General features: G+C 40.1%; 1 pseudogene; it reads right to left on the bottom strand.

Annotated features, from left to right (window-relative positions):
• Nucleotides 1-3,713: 3,713 nt before the first annotated feature.
• Nucleotides 3,714-4,925, bottom strand: LOC123393330 (annotated as a pseudogene).
• Between the last annotated feature and the right edge of the window lie 2,443 nt (nt 4,926-7,368).

The following is a 7,368-nucleotide window of genomic DNA, read 5'->3' as shown; positions in this document are numbered from 1 at the left end:
ATCTCCAACACTTTACTTATATCCATATTGATTAGATCCATGACAGCATTAACCCTGGTTCTTTCTTTTGTTGTGAATTCCCACTTTTAGTCATTTTGTTCAGAGAAGAATGGATGAACAAGTGAAATCAATCAAAAACATCAACCATGATCCCTGTGAAATACACACCAGATAAATGCAAAGAAGTCAAATCCAAAAAGAAAAGAAGAAATAATAAAGGAAAAAAAAGAGAGAGGAAGAAGAGACAATATAATTTCCTAGATGGAAAAAAAGGGGTGATCTACTTGTCCTGGGTGCATTTTAATCTATTTGTTAGAAGGAACTCAATCCCAAAATTGGAAAGGGAGCAAAACTTATATACACACAAAAATTAAATTAATACAGTGAAAGGAAGCAAAAAAGGCAGAAAATATTGATAAATTGTCAAGAAAAATGAAAGTAGAAAAAGACTTAAGAAGTCAAGGAAGACTTTCTTTCTGTAGATTGTCTCTATATTTCCAAGACAGCATGGTACTGGCATAAAAACAGACACATAGACCAGTGGAACAGAGTAGAGAGCCCAGATATAGACCCTCAACTCTATGGTCAAATAATCTTTGACAAAACAGGAAAAAATATACCGTGGAAAAAAAGACAAGCTCTTCAATAAATGGTGCTGGGAAACCTGGGCAGCTATATGTTGAAGAATGAAACTCAACCATTCTATTACACCGTACACAAAGATAAACTCAAAATGGATAAAAGAACTCAATGTGAGACAGGAATCCATCAGAATCCTACAGGAGAACTAGGCAGTAATCTCTTCGATACCAGTCACAGCAACTTCTTTCAAGATATGTCTCCAAAGGCAAAGGAAACAAAAGCAAAGATGAACTTTTGGGACTTCATCAACATCAAAAGCTTCTGTACAGCAAAGGAAACAGTCAAGAAAACAAAGAGGCAACCCACGGAATGGGAGAAGATATTTGCAAATGACAGAACAGACAAAAGATTGATATCCAGGATCTATAAAGAACTCCTGAAATTCAACGCACAAAAAACAGACAATCATATCAAAAAATAGGCAGAAGATCCGAACAGACATTTCTCCAGTGTAGACATACAAATGGCTATCAGACACATGAAAAAGTGTTCATCATCCCTAGCCCTCAGGGAGATTCAAATTAAAACCACATTGAGATATCAACTTACACCAGTTAGAATGGTCAAAATTAGCAAGACAGGAAAGAACATATGCTGGGGGATGTGGAGAAAGGGGAACCCTCTTCCACTGTTGGTGGAGATGCAAGTTGGTGCAGACTCTTTGCAGAACAGTGTGGAGATTCCTCAAGAAATTAAAAATAGAACTTCCCTATGACCCTGCCATTGCACTCCTGGGTATTTACCCCAAAGATACAGATGGAGTGAAAAGAAGGGCCATCTGTACCCCAATGTTTATAGCAGCAATGGCCATGGTCACGAAACTATGGAAAGGACCAAGATGCCCTTCAATGGACGAATGGATAAGGAAGATGTGGTCTATATACACTATGGAGTATTATGCCTCCATCAGAAAGGACGGACACCCAACTTTTTTCAGCAACATGGACGGGACTGAAAGAGATTATGCTGAGTGAAATAAGTCAAGCAGAGAGAGTCAGTTATCATATGGTTTCACTTATTTGTGGAGCATAGCGAATATCATGGAAGACATGGGAAGATAGAGAGGAGAAGGAGTTGGAGGAAATTGGAGGGGAGTTGAACCATGAGAGACTATGGACTCTGAAAAACAATCTGAGGGTTTTGAAGGGGCAGGGGGTGGGAGGTCGCGGTACCAGGTGATGGGTATTATAGAGAGCATGGATTGCATGGAGCACTGGGTGTGGTGGAAAAATAATGAATACTGTTATGATGAAAATAAATAAAAATAAATAAATTAAAAAAAAAGGAAATGGGTACATTCCTAGAAACACACAACTGAACAAGACTGACTTAGGAAGATGGAGACAACCTGAAAAGACCAGAATAGTCATTTGAGAGGCACAGGTGGAGGCTGAAGGTCAGGAAGACGGGCTTGTAGGGGAGGCACAAACACCTGAGAACCTGGGGTTGAGGATCACATGGGGCCTACAGGCCCCCAAATTGCAACTGGCATACAAAGGAGCTCTCTTTATGGCTGGGGGGAGGGGGGTAGCAAGGGGGAGGTGGGGTTATGGACATTCAGGAGGATATGTGATATGGTGAGTGCTGTGAAATGTATCAACCTGGTGATTCGCAGACCTGTACCCCTGGGGATAATAATACATTATATGTTTACTAAAAAATTTTAAAAAACTTCTATGGTGAGTGCTGTGAATTGCGTAAACGGCCACCTACAGGAAACCCATAGCAAACATCCTACTCAATGAAGAAAAATTGAAAGAATTTCCTCTAAGAACAGGAACATAACAAGGAAGGACACTCTTACCACCTCTATTCAATATAGTAGCAGAAGTCCTAGCTAGAGCAATTAGGCAAGAGAAAGAAAGAAAATCCTTCGACATCAGGAAGGAAGAAGTGAAAATGTCACTCTTTACAAATATCATCTTACATACAGAAAAATCTGAAGAGTCAATAAAAAAATCTGTTGAAAGTAATCAATGATTCAATAAAGTGACATATTACAAATGTACTTACAAAAATCAGTGGCATCCCTGTACGCTAATGGTGAAGCATCAGAAAATGAAAACAGCATCAAAAGCAACGAAATAGGAATATAAGAAACCAGGGAAGTGAAGGACCTTTACAATGAAAACTACAAGACTTTCCTGAAAGAAGTTGAAGACACAAACAAATGGAAACACATTCCACGTTTATGATTGGAAGAATTAATACTGTTGAAATGACCATATTACACAACCATTACAGAGTCAATCTGATCCCAATCAAAATACCAAAGGCATTTTTTTATAGAAATAGAAGAAATCATTCTGAAATTTGTGGGGAAGCATAGGAGACTCCAAATAACCAAAGCAATCCTGCAAAAAGAGAGCAAAGCTGGAGGTAGCACATTTCTTCATTTCAAACCATACCTCAAAGCCATAGTAACAGAATCCAACGTGGTAATGGCAAAAAAGCAACCTATGCACCAATAGAACAGAATAGAGAGCCCAGAATTAAATACCAACACATGTGGTCAACCAATAATAGGTAAGGAAGCCAAGAAGACTGAATAAACAGTATAGTCCCTTCAAGAAATGGTGCTGGGAACACTGGAGAAACACAAGCAGAACAATGAACTCTTTGGATCATCTACTCCTTTCAGAATATATTTTCAATGTGCAGCTAATAAATATTTACAGACATTATACAGATTATAAAAAGAAATTCAAGAAACATGTTAAGAGAGTTAAGTTCAAAGCTTCCTAATAGAAGTTTCCTTTTTTATAGTAGAAGTTCAAATATGATCTCTGTCTCCCCTCCTGCCTGTCTGATCTGGAGCACTCCTATTGCTGGTGCTCCCAATCTGATGTCCTCTGTTTAGAGCTCAGCTGAGCTTGGGGTACACCTGGCTCCTGTAGGATTTGGCCACACAACCAAATGACCCTTGACAGGTGTTCTCCTATGGTTGAGCTTCTGTCTCTCAAATTTACAATGAGGAAAAGACTCTCCTCTGAGGATTAGAGTAAATTATTTATTGAAATAAAGTACATAACATTTGGAGTGAAATGGCACCTGGTGAACGGTGGGTCTGATTATTTGGTGAAGGTCAGCAGAGAGCAGGATCCTGGCCTCATGGTTTCAGCATACAGTCCAGCCTTTGCAGATAAGTTTCTCTGACAGAGACTCTGACACAGGCTGATTCCAATCAGGCTCTCAGGGTTTCTCAGGGTCTCCATTGCTTTTTCTGCCCCAGACCTCTCTCCCTTTATGCTTTCAAGGTGAGAGCCCAAAGTGCCAGTTCTCCAGGCCTTTTCCCATAATTTGGCACTCACATCCCTCCCACCCAGTTTGCCCATTTCAGGCTTGACCTTGGATGGGCCTGACCTACATTGGACTGAGAGAGTGAGTACATTCTTCTGGGTCACACTTGCTCTTGGAAAATGATTCACTGATATCGCAGGGACTGAGGAATGCGATTGAGACACTCTGGGCATTTCTGTGACTATGTACTGAGTGAAGACTTTCTTTGACCGACCAAAATACATAGTGTCCTGTATTATCATACCTTTACTCTCAATGTGCTCTGAAGAATTAAACCGTGAGATATAAATGGATGTGCAACAGGTTCAAATATCTCAAATATCTTTCCTGCTGCCTGTCGATTGCTTTTAAAAATTACAGTCTCAAAAGAACATTACATTCCCATTAACCGGAGATAGGTTAATCATCAATGGAATTATTACCAATTGCTCAATAATACTTGAAACCATCCCAAGGGGCTTTAAATCAGTATCTTCATGCAGAATAATAGTGAGTTCTTCAACAGAAAGTAGTCCATTAAAAAGTAATTCACCTTTTGTTTTAAGAATAAAATTCTTGTTTTCCTTCTCAGTTTGTCAGCCATCTTCTCCGCCTGACAGCAGTGGAGGAAGTGATATACAAGAGGAAGATGATGAGAATGAGGAGGCGCTTGAACTACCCGAATCTGTTTCACCGTCCAAGTCCAAATCGGAGGCTGAAGTGTCTAGAGAGTCCGTGTCCCCGCCAGCTCTACAGCGCTCAGGGACGGTGAGCAGTTCCCGCCTTGACTGTGGAGGAAATTGAAGTGACTGCTCCTTGGCAGGCTGAACATCCGTGTCCTGTCTGCTGTCCGGGGACACCTCATGCGACTGCAGTGACGGCCGTGATCCTGGAACATATATATAGCCCTGAGACTGCACCGCCTGACCTTGGCCATCCCCCAAACCAGTGCCATTAAAGTTCAAAGTTTCTAGCTGAGCTGCCGTGGCCTCAACTACTTTCATGGTGTCGCACCAGAGGGCCCTCAGACAGGCTCACAGCTTGCTAGGAAAAAGATAGAACTGTGCAGGTTGTAACCGCATCTGCGCCAGATTTCCCACATTTCTAGGGTAACTGCAGGAGGACCTGCCTGGAGACACTCCCCCGTCGCTTACACAGGGGCACTTCCAGGGGAGCCTACTCTGTGCTTGCTTTTCTTTTAATTTTTTATTTACTCATTGTTAATTAATGAGTATAATAAAATTTCTCCAAGTGTCTATAAGAATGTCTTTTTCATTGTGTGTGAGTCCTTTGCCTTTATATAGCTCAGGGGTTTTGATCTTTCCTTGGATCTCAGGTATTAGAAGTAGAGTGGATTGCCTACTCAGATGGTGCTGGGACAGTTGCCCACTGTCATATGCATTGTGCAGCTGACCTCAGGGTGGACATCAGCATGTTCCAACCCTTGGGAGCTGGAGTTGGAGTTGGAATTGGTATTCTCAGGGCACCTTTGTTTTGATACTTCCGTTATGGGATGACAATCTCTTGAGAAGGGCTGTGCTCACTAGAGAGACAGATGGTGAACATTCCTGCTGTACCCTTTGACGTCTCATAGCAGGCTGCCAGAGCAAAACTCAGGCCACCAGCTAGAGTAATGCTGGTTAAAGGAGGAAGGAAAATTTTGAAACGCCAAAAGAATACTATGACTCTGTGTGTGTGTGTGTGTGTGTGTTAGTGCTGTCATATTCCACATATTTCCAGGTAGCAAACAAGCAAAAAACTTTACACCGCAGTAGAAGATAACCCAGTGAACCCTTCATCTTAACAGTGTCAAAATAAATGAAGCTCTCTGCAAGCCAGAATGAGTGGCACGATATGTGCAAAGTGCTGAAGGGAAAAAGAAGTACAACCAAGAAGAATGTACTTGACAAGACTACTGTTCAGATTTCAAAGAGAGATCAACATCTTCCTAGAGAAACGAAAGCTAAAGTTTATCATCACCAAAACAGTCTTACAATAAATGTGAAACTGACCTTTTAAAAATGGAAAATGAGGGACGCCTGGGTGGATCAGTGGGTTAAAGCCTCTGCCTTTGGCTCAGGTCATGGTCCCTGGATCCTGAGATTGAGCCTCACAGAGCCTCCCTGCAGAGCAGGAGCCTGATTTCTCTTCTTTCTCTCTCTGACTGCCTCTCTTCCTACTTGTGATCTCTGTCTGTCAAATAAGTAGATAAATTATAAATAAATAAATAAATAAATAAATAAATGGAAAATGAGTGGCCAGAAATTGCATAAGTAATTATGAGTAAAAAGATGTAAAATACAAAATAATATGTCAATATGATAGCATGTACATAATATATGGAAGAGTTAAGGAAAAAGGAAGAGAAGATTTTTTTTAAAAGAATGTATTGATTTTAGAAGTTTTTATTTATTTATTTGACAGGGAGAGACAGAGAGAGAGCACAAGAAGGGGGAACAGCAGGCAGAGGGAGAGAGAGAAGCAGGCTGCTGAGCAGGGAGCTGGATGTAGGGCTCGATCCCAGGACCCTGGGATCAGACCTGAACTGAAGACAGATGCTTAAGCAACTGAGCCACCCAGGAATGTGTAAAGAATGTGTTTAGACTCAAGTGACTGTCCAATTCATATACACTGCTATAATGCAGGATATTATATAAGAACTTCAGGGTAATCACAAACCTAAAACCTGTAGTGGATGCACAAAATTTAAAAAGAGAAAGCCAAACAACACTACAGAAACTTGTCAATCACAAAGGAAAAGAGGAAGATAAGGAGACAGAAACAGAAAACTACAAACAACCGGAAAACAAATAACAAAATTTCAATAAGGACATACATGTCAATAATTATGTTAAATGTAAAGGGCCTAAATTTTCCAATTAAATGACAAGGTAGAGAAGGGATAAATAAGCAAGACTTATCTATATGGTACCCAGAAGAGATCATCTCAGATGTGGAGATACATGCAGAGTAAAAGCTAAGGTATGGAAAGCATAGATGCATGTGTTTGGAAGCAAAAAAAAAAAAAACAAAAAAAACAAAAAAACAAAAAAAAAAAAAACAAAATCAAAACAAAACGAAAACAACCCAGAGAAGAAATGCTTATATCATAAAAAATGGAATTTAAAACAAAGACTGTAGCGCGTGATAAAGACATTACATAATGCAAAGGGTTAAATCCAACAGGGAGATATAACAATTCTAAATATCTATGCACCCAACACTGAAGCACCTAAATACATACAGGAAATATTAATGGGCATAAGGAGACAAGATGTTATGGCACAGCAAGAGTAGGGGGCTTTAACCCCAAAGTACATCAATGGGTAGATCATCAGGGCAGAAAATCAGTATGGAAATCATGTCTTTGGATGATAAATGAGACCATGTGGACAACACAGGTGTATACAAACAATTCTATCCCAAAACAACAGAATACACATTTTC

The sequence above is a fragment of the Mustela putorius genome, unplaced genomic scaffold, assembly GCF_011764305.1.
Source record: "Mustela putorius furo isolate JIRA1106 unplaced genomic scaffold, ASM1176430v1.1 tig00000824_pilon_pilon_pilon, whole genome shotgun sequence".
Classification (NCBI taxonomy): domain Eukaryota; kingdom Metazoa; phylum Chordata; class Mammalia; order Carnivora; family Mustelidae; genus Mustela; species Mustela putorius.
Note: the sequence above shows the minus strand (reverse complement) of the source record. Positions and strands in the feature narration are given on the sequence as shown.